Here is a 12,635-nt window from a genome sequence, read left to right as displayed (position 1 = left end):
TGGTTATGACATGTCATGGAGGGGGTCTGGGATATGCCACTGGGCCTAATTCAGAGGTCTCCAACAGGTAGCCTCCCCACCTGTTTCTATGTACAGTAGGTCTTCAGTAGGTTTGAGGAAGATGTTTATAAATCTGATAACCCAGTCACTTGGGAAACATGCAATCCCTATGAAATCATATTCAGTCTACAAAGAGAGAAGGTAAATGAGTTTAAAGGAGCGCTTAAAAAGCATACAAACCCGGTTTTGGGTGGAGGTCAGCTATGTGAATACATAGCATTCTTTTATTACAGTATGCTCTCAGTGTTTTCCATGCAAAAAAGGTCAGAACTCGGTGACACTACCTGAAAATCACTAGACACAGACACTACCTCAAGCAATGAAATGAAGACTATAGTTTTATTGGGAAAGACTATTCAGCATCCATAAGTATAGTTCATTTTGACTGACATGACAAAGCAACTGATACATGTCCAAAAGCATTTGCAATTTGTTCAGAGGAAGGAGAGATTGCTATGATGTGCACAAATGACTAAATGTTGTGGAGGTTGAACTAATAGATGATCATTTTCATTCTGATCTGAAAAAAGCACCAAAGCGACTGAGAAAAACTGTAACATAAAGGTCTCGGCCATGTCCATTTTGTCAAAGTAGCTCTCGAAACAAAAAAGGTGGCCTAATTCAACTACACAGTAAACGCTGAAGTAAGATGGCTGCTTTAAACCCCCAGTAAATGCTCAGAAAAGGCTGCTTTATCAGAGCTGTTGTTTCTCGCTGATTAATTTCTTTGGTTGGGCAATCAGGTTACTGTGCAGTTGTTGGCTATACTGGCAAATTTGGTACCATGAAGATAGATAGATAGATAGATAGATAGATAGATAGATACTTTATTCCTCCCGAGGGAAATTTTAGGCATCCACCTTAGACAGCCATAACACAACAAACACACATAAGCACATATATCTCACATGCATAAACATGAAGGAGAGCCTTTAGGGTACAACTGGCGCGTATTGTGGCTGCAGTTGTTTATAGTTGTATATCTTGCGTTATGACTGGTAGGAGTGCCTTTGCTGATGCAGGTGCAGCCTGCGGCATGTCTTGCTGCTGTCTCAAGTTGACCGTAAATTGCTTTGCACCCTGCATGTTGTATCATGATCTTTCAGTGCCATGGCCCGTGAACGTTCTAACAACATCATGACTGCATCAACAACAACACCTCTTTCAAGACACAGCTGACAACACATCTTTTCACTACTCCTCCACTACTCCTGCTCAACACACCTTCCCTTCCTCTGCCAACTGTTACTTTCACTGTGTTGTATGGTTGTCTGTTATGCTGTCAGTGTCCTGGCAATTACGTGTCATTTTGTCCCTTTCTGTTGCTGTGCTGTTATGCTGTCATTGTCAATTATGTTTTGTATGCATTGTTGTCAAATTTGCTCCTAGGTAAAGCGACCTATAACAAAGGTATTATACAAATACAAATGATTCTAATTTGTATCATTATGCTAATAAGCCTTGGTTTAATTGGTCACTGTGGGAGGTCCCCAACCGATATAGACCCTTTCAACAATAAAAACAAAAACAATGCTTGAACGTTCTATTTGGTTCCCAATCTACTTCCTCTGCATTAAGGAATGTTAAAACGGAAGCCTTGTGGGGCCATATGATGCTGATAATGGAACTCTCTTGAAAGGGTCTATAAGGAATTGAAGCCTGTTCTCCTCATGCTGACCATTCTCGGCTTTTGGGCTTTTGTTTTCCGTTTGACATGACAAACCCCTAGACACTGATTTAAGCTTGTTTAAGCTTTCACTATACTGACCTTAGCAACGTTGACTGGGAGATGTTCAAGACGAACTCTGCTGACATCAATGAGTTCACGGAAGTATCATTGAGTTACATCAATATGCTAACTGATTCCATCATCCCAACTGTAAAGATCCGAAGCTTCCCTAACCAGAAGCCATGGGTGGATAGAGAAGTGAGAACGGCATTAAAGACACGCACCATGACTTATAATGCTGGGCTTATTTCAGGGGATATGATGGATTACAAAGCAGCATCTTATAGTTTACGTAGTGCTATTAAAGATGCTAAGCGGCGCTATAGAGACAGAGTTGAAGGTGATTTCTTGGAGGGTGATCCAGCACGAGTGTGGAAAGGACTCCGAACCATCACTGGCTTTGAAAGAAAGTCCCCTCCTATGATGAATGTGAGTAAAGCCCTCCCTGATGAACTTAATGCTTTTTATGCTCGCTTTGACATGAAAAACACAGACTATCTTGCACTAGCTGCAACATGTGAAGCAAATGAGGATGCACCTTTCTGTGTCTCTGAGGTCGATGTGAGCAATGCCTTTAGGAGGGTTAATTGTAGAAAAGCTGCTGGACCGGATGGAATTTCTAACAGGGTTTTGAAATCCTGCGCTGCTCAGTTAGCTCCTGTGTTCACTTATATCTTTAACACATCATTGGCTCAAGAGACAGTTCCTACTTGCCTCAAGCAGTCTGTTATTGTTCCAGTACCGAAAAAGTCCATCATGTATGAATGACTACCGCCCAGTAGCCCTGACGTCTACAGTGATGAAGTGTTTTGAGAAGCTTGTGAAAAACATTATCTGCTCATCCCTCCCTGCCTCCTTCGAGGGGGGTCTGACATCTGACTCATTAACCATCAGCACTGGTGCTCCCCAAGGCTGTGAGTCCACTGCTGTACAACATCTACACACTGCAAAGCCAACAGTAGTCATACCTCCATCATCAAGTTTGCACATGACACAGTGATCTTGGGCCTGATTAGTAACAACAATGAACAGCTCTACTTGGAGGCGCAGTGGTGTCAATCTAACAGCTTGACACTGAATATCAATAAAACCAAGGAAATGGTAGTGGACTACTTAACATGACTTAACATGGACTGTTAACACTCATTATGTTCTGAAGAAGTCCAGACAACGACTCTACTTCCTTCGTCAGCTAAGGAAATTCAAAGTTTCTACATCCATCATGAAGGCCTTCTACACTTCAGCGGTTGAGAGTGTTCTAACTGGTAGCATCATCACCTGGTATGGGAACTCCACAGTTAGAGATTGTAGTACTCTGCAGAGAGTAGATGCTCAGCTGAAGCGTACTATAAGAACTCAACTCCCTGCTCTACAAGATATCTATTCCAGAAGAGTACTCCTAAGAGCCCAAAAGATTCTGAAGGACTCCTCTCATCCTAACAATGGATTATTCCTACCGCTGAAATCAAGAAGACGCCTATGTAGTCACAAAGCCAGAATTGAGAGACTCAGGAGAAGTTTTTATCCCCAGGCCATCCGAACTCTGAACTCACACTATACTGACTTTGCACTCATTCACTCCCCAGCACTCATGACCCCCCATACACACACACCTACAAGACTTTTAGCTCTTTTACATCCCCTCTCCTATGCTACAGACCTTTTATTTATGTTCTTATTTCATCACACGTCAAAACACACACACACACACACACACACACACACACACATATCTGACTTTCTCCAACTTTTGCACATCTCCATAGAACTTTTTATTTATTATTTTTGATTTCTCCTCCATCTACCCATGTCCTTGATTGCCTAGCCTTTCTGCCCCCCCCCCCCCCATCCCCAAACACACACACAAAACACACACTTACATCATCACTGTCATCACCTCACATACATACAGCACACTGCTTGCTACAGTAAGCCTCCTCTACATACTTGCTGCACACTGCCCCCTCCCACATGCACAGCACATTATTTCATCAGGAAGCTTCTCCAACACACATCCCCAACATACTTACAGCACACTGCCCCCCCCCCCCAATACACAGCACATTGTCTCATGAGGAAGATTCTCCAACACACATGTTGCACACTGCCCTCTCCCCACATACACAGCACACTATCCCATCTCCCCTGTCATCCCCCCAACACACATCTGCCCAAGGTTTCTTCCTTGGTAAGGGAGTTTTTCCTTGCCCCTGTTGCTCTTGGGTGCTCCTTGTTGGTGCCCCCATCCCAATCCTCCCCCACCTTTCTTATGCAGCCCTTGCCACTTATACTAAACCCCTCAAATAGGCTGACACCAGACATAATTTCACTGCATTTCTTACTTCCAGTAACTATATGCATGTGACAATAAACTTCCTTGTATCCTTGTATCCTTTATGTTCCATGCTAGAGCCGGCATGTTACACTGTACTTGCGTGTTCCATTGAGTCTTTGTCCTACTGACAGTGTGTAGCCTAAAAGTCATGGGCCATCAAAAAATACCAACTTCACCAGTCTAAATACAACACTGTTTTCATAAAAGTTGGGACGCTGTGTGAAATGTATAAAACAGAATGTGATAATCTGTAAATCTCATAAACTCATATTTAGTTAGCCTGCAAAAAGGACTTGAATGTTAAATGTTGAAATTACTTTATCAGATGTTGAAATTTGATGCTACAACATGTCTCAAAAAAGTTGTGACAGGGGCAACATATGCTGGAGGCTTGTATGCAATTTTTATTTCTTTTATTTAACCAGGGGGGTCATATTGAGACTAGTCTCTTTTTTCAAATGGTCCCTGGCCAAGAAAGGCAACACTGTAAAAATGGAGAAACCTCATCTACAAAAAGACAAACAATCGACCAAGAACAAGACAGAACCATGCACACATAAACAGCAGCAAACACCAGTTAGTGCAGACAAAGACAGAGCACACCACAATTACATAACATTATGACACCACCACACAAATCACACATTATACAACATAACAAAGCACAACACAACACCTAACAACGACAAAAATTAAACACAGCAACAAAATAAAATTATAAGAATATACGTAGCATATAACAAGACATCACAACAAGCAAAAGCCACAAACAGTAAAAACAAGAGATAAGAACAGTAGCCTATATGCAATTACATTTGAAGAGTTCAGATGCAAAACCCTCTAAATCCGTCTGACCACTTTTCTTTTAAATGAGCATTTAAAATCAGGTTTCTGCCTATAAATCGATATTTCAGACCAGGAAGAGAGTGGTATTTAGTGGGTTTTGAAGATAAATTATTTGACTAACGTATACTATGTGTGGAGAGCATCCACTCACCATCTTTATCTAATTTTTGACGTAGGTGGCATTTAGAGGCTTTTGCACCTGAACCCTTCATTTATAGCTGAAGGTCTCTGAGACATATAATTTAAACTAATTTAGTGAGATAAAAGCGCTTTGTTTCTGCAGAGCATTCCAGGTTGAAGGGGCAGCAGAAGGCAACTTTACCAAATAATTCAGATCTTATACGGCAGGTAATAAAAAAGAATTGTTAGACCTAAGATTGTACCTATATACAATATATTGTTTTCTACTAGAGATAAAACTGATAAATAAGAGGGCAACAATTCTATCACTGCCGTATAAATAAAGACAAGCCAGTGATGCTGTCTACGAACTGAGAGAGGAGGCCAACCTGATACACTGTATAAGCTGCAGTGATGTGTGCGTACTCAGCCTTAGTGACAAAGCGCAAGGCAGAACGATAAACAGAGTCCAGTGAACGTAATACAGATTTTGCTGCTTGCATATATAGAATGTCTCCATAGTCCACAACAGACAAAAAGAAACATGGAGGAGAATTTTACATGATGGGGTACAAAAAGAGCATGCAGAGTTTCTCAAAAGTAACAATGAGAGGATTCATCACAAAACATGTGTGGGCAAATAATGCAACAAAATATAATATACTTCTCAACATGAAGTTGCGAAGAATTTGATTATTTCATCATCTCCATTTAGATATTCAGAGAATCCAACGAAATTTTTGTAAACAATTGTGACAGGTCTGAAAAACAATATTGAATGGTCATGATATTTGAGCCCTCAGGTGGCACTAAAAAACACTGGATTTTGATCAACATCCATACAATGTCTTTCAGGGAAGACCTTGATTTATTTTATGGGAAACAATGGCAAATTGCATTCTACACATATAACAGTATGGCTCCATACCATGTCTGCAGTCTGTTGAGCAGCTGAAATACTATCGGGACAATATCAATGCTCAATATCAAGACAATATTTAATTTAACTGGTCTCCTCAGTTCCAAAACATTTACAGATTGTCGGAATAGAAAGGTGAAACAGCACAGTGAAAATATGCCCGTCACAACTTTTGAGACATGTTGCATGGCTTCAAATTCAAAATGAACATAGTCTGTAAAAACAGTCAAATTTCTCCCTTCACACGCCTGATTTGTTGTCATTGCACTAGTCTCAATTAAATATTATGCAAAAGTGTTAGGCACCCATTAGATTTGTTGTTTTAGCAATGTTTTGATGACCATATGTTTATTTCTCATTGTCTTTATTAGAATTCAACCAGAAGAGAAGGAATAAAAAAATTGCATTTCTGGTTCAGGTTCTAGTATTTTGCATCCATTCGATTGGTTGTTTTTGCAGTGTTATAATGACCAATCTCGCAAGAGGGAAGCTGAAGCTGGTACTGGCACTGGTTCTGGCTCTGACGCATTGGTATCAGAAGTGGGAAGGAGACAATACTTTGACAGATCGAAGATCTCTTTCAAAAAGCTACAGCTGCAGAGTTCATTGCTCACCTAAATCAGGACTTTCAGACCATATCACTGTTATGCTAATGCCCGCATACAGACAAAGGGTAAAAGCGAACAAACCGGTTCGTAAGCAGGTAAAAGTGTGGCCTGAGGGAGCCTCCGATGCTCTTCAAGACTGCTTTGACACAACAGACTGGGAAATGTTTAAGCAGGCAGCCACTTACAACAACCGGACAGACATAGAGGAGTATACAGACACTGTAACCTCTTACATCACCAAGTGCATCGATGATGTGACCCACACAAAAGACATCATCACTCGGGCTAACTGGAAGCCATGGCTGACAGGGGATGTCCTCAGGCTGCTGAGGGCCAGAGACAAAGCCTACAGAGCTGGGGATGAAGCTGGCATGAAAACAGCGAGAGCCAACCTGTCCCGTGGCATCAAGGAAGCAAAAAAGGAATACACTCACAAGATAACCACCCACTTCAAAGACAGCAGGAACTCACAAAGCCTATGGCGGGGCATTCAGGCCCTCACGGACTACAAGCCCAGCGCCACAGAGCTGTGAGAGCAACATCCCTCTGCTCAACAACCTGAACCGCTTCTTTGCCGGCTTTGAAGCACAAAACAGCACCTGCCCACAGAAGACCCATCCCCCTCTACATGAGCAGCCCCTGTGCCTCTCTGCCGACAGCATGAAGAGGGACACTTGCTGCTATCAACACCTGGGTAAGGCAACAGGTCCAGACAACATCCCAGGTTAGATGGCTGAAGGACTGCGCGGGGAGCTTAAGGATGTCTTCACAGACATCTTTAACACTTCCCTGAAGCAAGCCATCGTCCCATCATGTTTCAAAGCTGCCACCATCATACCTGTGCCGAAGAAAACTGCTCCATCCTGCTTCAATGACTACCGCCCTGTGGCACTGACACCCATCATCATGAAGTGCTTTGAGCGGCTTGTCATGTCACATATCAAAGCCATTCTCCCCCCCACCCTGGACCCCTTCCAGTTTGCATACCGAGCCAAGCGGTCTACAGAGGATGCAATCTGCTCTGCCCTCCACCCAGCCCTCAAAAAAAAAAAAAAAAGAGACTCATATGTGAGATTGCTGTTTATAGACTTCAGTTCTGCATTCAACACCATAATACCACAACAACTCATCTGCAAACTTCGACAAACTGGGACTCAGTACCTACCTCTGCAACTGGCTACTGGACTTCCCTCTGTCAGAGGCCCCAAGTAGTACGTGTTGGCAACAATACCTCAAGCAGCATCACACTGAGCACAGGGGCCCCCCAAGGCTGCGTGCTCAGTCCGCTGCTCTTCACCCTGCTGACGCATGACTGCACTGCAACCTACAGCAACAATCACATAGTGAAATTTGCTGGCGACACAACTCTGGTGGGTCTCATCACCAAGAGGCGGCGAGACTCAATACAGGTTGGAGGTCGACCATCTGACCGCGTGGTGCAGGGACAACAACCTCCTGCTGAGCGTCAGCAAGACCAAAGAGATTGTTGTTGACTTCCGGAGGTCACACCCAACACCTGCCACTGACCATCGACGGTGCTGTGGTGGAGAGCGAGCAGCACCAAATTCCTGGGGGTGCACATCAGTGAAGACCTCTCCTGGACCACCAACACTGCATCACTGGCGAGAGCTCAGCGCCCGCCTGTACTTCCCGCGGAAACTCAGGCGAGCAAGTGCTCCACCAGCCATCATGACCACATTCTACCGAGGCACCATTGAGAGCATCCTCTCCAGCTGTATCGCTGTGTGGGGCGGAAGCTGCACTGAATACAACAGGAAAGCCCTGCAGCGCATAGTGAACACAGCTGGAAGGATCATCGCCCGCAAGGCGACCAAAATTGTGAGTGATGCAAGTCACCCCGCTCACAATCTGTTTGATCTACTGCCCTCTGGGAAGAGGTACAGAAGCCTGCGCTCCCGCACTACCAGACTCACCAACAGCTTCATACACCAAGCTGTAAGGATGCTGAACTCTCTCCCTCCTCTCCCCCCTCCACCCTCCGCTACATAACATCCTGGACATTGGACCCACAATGGCCGCCTGCACTACTCCACTTGCACACTTGAACACTTGCACACTTGTACACTTTACAACTTGGTGTTGTTGTCCTGAAAACACAACACTTCTGCTGCTCTTACATAACTTGCACCACTATGCCACTTTCTTTATTACTCAGGTCAAACAGAACTACCCAAGCCTCTTATTGGCCTGACTTTGCACTAGTTTTTTATTGACTGTCTATGCACAATTTCAACAAAATTTTGCTGCTCTTATTTTTTCATTATTATATGTGCCCTCTTATTTACTTATTTACTTACTTTTTTGTTTACTTGAATGTTATGTTTGTCTGTGGACTTAAAATTGGTAAAATATGTCTTGTCTTCACCGTGGGATAGTGAGAAACGTAATTTCGATCTCTTTGTATGTCTGGAACATGTGAAGAAATTGACAATAAAGCTGACTTTGACTTTGACTTTGACTTTAAAGTGAAAAAATGTGTGGCCAAAGGTTTCTACTCAAAGAACCTTGATTAGGCTGACACCGTGTTAGCTTCTGGGAATATACAAGCAAAAGGGTCACCGGAGATGTACAGTACTTTTTTTTAGGTCGCTCCTCCACTTTGCACCCTGCCAAAAGGCTCTTGACACCACAGCGTCAGTTTAAGGGTGAGCCAAGTCAGCAGCTGGTCATGTCAGCAGCTGATCTCAAGACCCCATTATCAGCCTCATGGTTGGCCCCACAAGGCTTCCGTTTTAACATTCCATATGTTATCTTAATGCAGAGGAAGTAGATTGGGAACCAAATAGAACGTTCAAGCAAAGATTCTATAGTAAGCTTTATCAACCGTCTCTGGTTCAAGCATTGTTTTTGTTTTCATTGTTGAAAGGGTCTATATTATGCAGTTTCTGGCAGGCCAGGCATGCCCATCAGTGGCCTGGGTGGGGAACAACATCTCCATCAAGTGCTTCCCCCTTGGGTGATTGGTCATTAATAGTGCAACAAATCAAATGGTAGACTGAAATTGGACTGGTATCAGAACAAACTACATTTCAATTCCTCTGCATGTCTATGTGAAGAAATTGACAATAAAGCTGACTTTGACTTTTTTTTTTACTTTTGTATTTAAATGGCCTATGTACATATTTCCTGAGTTCTCTGATCATATTCTAATTAAGAAAGTGAGAAATAAACAATATGGTATATGTAAATAAAAATGTACATTTTACACAGCATCTCAACTTCTGTATGCAGGGCGCGTAATTTCCAGCCTTAACTCCTGCTAAACCTACAGCCAATCCTTGTTCTTGACCTACAGGCAATCCCTCGGCTGTTGTATTTCTTGTGTTGTATTGTTTGGCTGTCTTTACTGTACCTTTTAACACACATAATGGCAGAGGAGGGATATGCATACAGGAGCATGAAGTGTTTGTGTGAGTAATCGCCACTAGGTGGCAAAAAAGGACAACACATTTTCCATTTGTCATTGTGAGCACATCCAACCGCAAGTTTAGAAAGTTCAGAAATGTATTTATTTATTGTCACTGCTTTTTGAATGTTGCAATATTCATGTTGTATTCATGATGTATGCTATGGTATGGAAATTGACCATTTTATTTTGAATGAGCATAATACTTATGTAGCCATACCTTTTGGTGGATTATAGCTCAGATCACTATTAAGTAAGTAAGTATATATACTCTTTTGATCCTGTGAGGGAAATTTGGTCTCTGCATTTATCCCAATTTGTGAATTAGTGAAACACACTCAGCACACAGTGAACACACAGTGAGGTGAAGCACACACTAATCCCGACGCAGTGAGCTGCCTGTTACAGCGGCGCTCTGGGAGCAGTGAGGGGTTAGGTGTCTTGCGCAAGGGCACTTCAGCCATTCCTACTGGTCGGGGTTCGAACCGGCAACCCTCCGGTTCAGTCCAAAGCACTAACCAGTAGGCTATGGCTGCCCCAATATATTAAAATAATATATTGATGCAGATTATTTAAAATCAAGGTTGGCACACAATGGGCCATTTATTTTGTCCTCTTCTTATTGTCCCTTTCTTATTTTCTCTCTTTTGAGTTTACATATGCACAATACAATGCAAAATAAATAATGGCAGCATATAAACTGGCCATCACCTAAGCTGAAGCTAAGAGAACATGGTTATAGCAATTATTTAATGGAAGTATGCCATAAATTTAGAGGAACTCATGTGCCTCAACACAATTACTATTTCAAGCATAAACAACAACTGGCAGATAATCAGACAGGGCATATTAATCAGCTTTGCAGGCAGTCACACCCTGATTTTATTCAGATACATCTCTGTCTACTCCTCATACAGACTCACATTCCTGTTGGTTACATACACCATGTAGCTAATGAATAAATTGGTTATATTGCAACAGTAATGTCAGTATCAGTAAACTTTGACATGAATGGTGTGTTAATTCATCATTATCTCACATGAAAAGTAATAGTCCTGATGTTAGTCCTAAACATTTTTCTACAACATTTTCTTGAGAAGTTTCTATACCAATTTTAGGATTATTGTTTTCTGAGTTTGTCTCCAGTCCCATCTATGAGAATGTACAGTATAGGTCTATGTTCATTTTCCTTCTTATTCGAAAGCGGTCTGTGTGACTAAAAACACACTTTTATGCTCCTGTTTGTCATAGCAAGCTGTACATTTTAACTTCTATATATATACCACTCTTTGTGAAAGGTTTCATAAGGTGGTTGCATTTGTGGTGAATTGTACTGAGATATACAAGTAAACTACTTTGTTCAAATGTAATACTGTGCAGATATCTCTGGTGGACTTAATGCATTTTGATATTTTTGGAATAGTGATTTCAGCAAATGCATTAATGAGCACAAAGTAATAACCTATGATAGTTATTCCAGACACACATCAAAGACTGGTCTCTGGCTACTTCTCAAACGGTTTCCAGGCAACCAGCTGCTGGAGAAAGCAGGTTGGAGACCAAGCATGGAACGTTTCTTCAATTTTTACTTCTGCAAACACACGCTCTTTCGCATACACGATGCGTGGTGACACCTAATTGGTGGAGAAGATAGATGGAAGGCAATTGGAGGTGTGAGGCTTTTTTTTTTCTCTCCTTGGGCTCTTGTAATTACCAGAGCTGTCTAAGTTTTAGGATGAATAACTGTACATGTACAAATCATATCACACCTTTTCCTCTTTGAGAGTCATAGCCTATAGTGATAAACACAGGAGGGTGAACTGTTACTGATGTGTTTGAGGAAGGGAATAGCAAACAGATTGTGCAGAATGTATGCCTAGGGGTTTTGAAGTATATGGCATCAGGTGCTCATAGCATTCTTAGCATCTGATCCATCCTTTCATGGACCATTTCTGTCAATTGTATTACTGCAGCGCTTAGTGCCCTGTCAAATGGCCTTGCAAGTCCACGTGCATGCAGCTATGCTTGCCTCTCTTCAGAGAAGAGCTGTTGATCCATCTGCCAATCGTTTCAGAAGGTTAGCCTCATGGTTGAATTCACTGAAACCTTGGTAGAAAGTCGCATCAGAGGCCTAACTTGAGTGAAAATATGTCACTCCACTCTCTTTGCTGAGGTTGGCAAAAGCTCAGTTTGTTGGATGCTGACTACTCTTAGCAAGGTACTTTCACCTTCTTGCAAGTCTTGCAAGCTCAGTTTTTGTTATGCAAGGGATGATTCAGTCATTTTCAGTTTTTGTCAAAACCTATTGAACACCCGGAAACATGGAAAACATGATTTTAGATGTTTTAGATTTTTCACTTGAGTTTACTGAATGGCTGAGGAAAGGAACAGGGTACATTAAAAACTAACAAAGGCATAACAAGTATAAATACACTATTTCAAGTAGTTTTTAGGTAGGACACAAAAGGCACTGCACCACAGCCTTCTTTTTAAGAAGGCAGAAATGTTTTTCTCATGTCTAGGGAGAAACTTACAACTTTTGATCATTCTGGCCCTAAAAATCTATAGTAAGCTACTTCCCTGTTGCAACC

The sequence above is a fragment of the Alosa alosa genome, chromosome 17, assembly GCF_017589495.1.
Source record: "Alosa alosa isolate M-15738 ecotype Scorff River chromosome 17, AALO_Geno_1.1, whole genome shotgun sequence".
In the NCBI taxonomy this organism is placed as follows: domain Eukaryota; kingdom Metazoa; phylum Chordata; class Actinopteri; order Clupeiformes; family Clupeidae; genus Alosa; species Alosa alosa.
The sequence above is the reverse complement of the archived record's forward strand: the minus strand, read 5'-3'. Positions refer to the sequence as shown.